This window comes from Argentina silus, assembly GCF_951799395.1.
Source record: "Argentina silus genome assembly, chromosome: 19".
NCBI classification, from domain to species: domain Eukaryota; kingdom Metazoa; phylum Chordata; class Actinopteri; order Argentiniformes; family Argentinidae; genus Argentina; species Argentina silus.
This window is the reverse complement of record NC_139673.1, coordinates 4535656-4536960: the sequence shown is the minus strand read 5'-3', so window position 1 is coordinate 4536960 and position 1305 is coordinate 4535656.

The following is a 1305-nucleotide window of genomic DNA, read 5'->3' as shown; positions in this document are numbered from 1 at the left end:
CCTCAACCCACGTCAGACATGACTGGTTCCATTTACATTTACATTTGTGGCATTTAGCAGACGCCTTTATCCAAAGCGACTTACAGCAAATACATTTGTTTCAGTAAGTGAATCATCTATCCATCAGTCATCATAAGATAAAGTAATCAATGCTCAGACCTGGGGCCATAGGCAGTCACAATGTTCCCTATGGGGTTAATAGTCTAGCCCTGGGAAGTCAAGCAAGGGTAGTCTAGAGAGGTAGCTAGACCACCTGTCTGCTCTGGTGATCTCCCCAGAAGGGCCAGTGAAGCAGATGGAGACTGGGGAAGGGCCTCGAGGTCAGGGGTCACCGAATCAAGACAGCAGGGGCTGGTCATGATGACATGATGACCAACCAATGGTGTGGACTCTCTGGCCAATCAGCCAATGGCATACAAGGATCAGTTTAAGGTAGAAATCGGAGGACGGGCTCATTGTAACGCATGGAATGGAATGAGGAATTCTTCAATACGTTTTATTTTATTATTATTCTTGTTCATCCTTTGTTTGTACAGGGAGGATCGTACTGAGACCTGAGTCTCTTTTACAGAACAACCCTGTAACGTACAACGAGATCAAATAAACATCCAGACAGACACAATCACACAATATTTCAAGAAAATAAAAGCAGAGGGGGGAAAAAAAGGAAATCGAACAAAAGCCTGTCGTCTAATTTCTACCTCCACCAGCCTGCACAGTATAATGCAGGGGAGGCTGGTGGGGGTAGAAATCGGAGGACGGGCTCATTGTAATGCGTGGAATGTAATGTAACGAGGATTCCTCATTGAATCCCATGCATTACAATGAGCCCGTCCTCCGATTTCTACGACCACCAGCCCTCCCTGGTAGAGAGACGCCGTGTCAGTGAGAACTAGCCTCTGGATGCCGAGCTCTTTCAACGATGCTGCATCATTAGCAATTGGCAAAGGCAAAAACAGCCCAGAACCCAGTCTGGAATGGAACGCCTCTGGAATGGAACGCCTCTGGAATGGAACGCCTCTGGATTTATCCTTCCCCTCTTGTACACATCAAAGGAGCGTGAGTTTATTGACATCTTTCGGGGCTTATCATTCTTTGACTCATTCATGTGAGGGTCCCAGAGCACCATTCCAGCGTTGAGGTCATAGTGTCACCGATCTCTATTATGCATTACAACCAAACGTCAAAATCAAATGACAAGTAGATACAGAAACTGATCGTGATCAGATCGCCACATTGCAACAAAAAAAAATAGGCTTCTGGCATTACGACTGCCAATGGCCCCTGGTGTGAGCACTGATTACT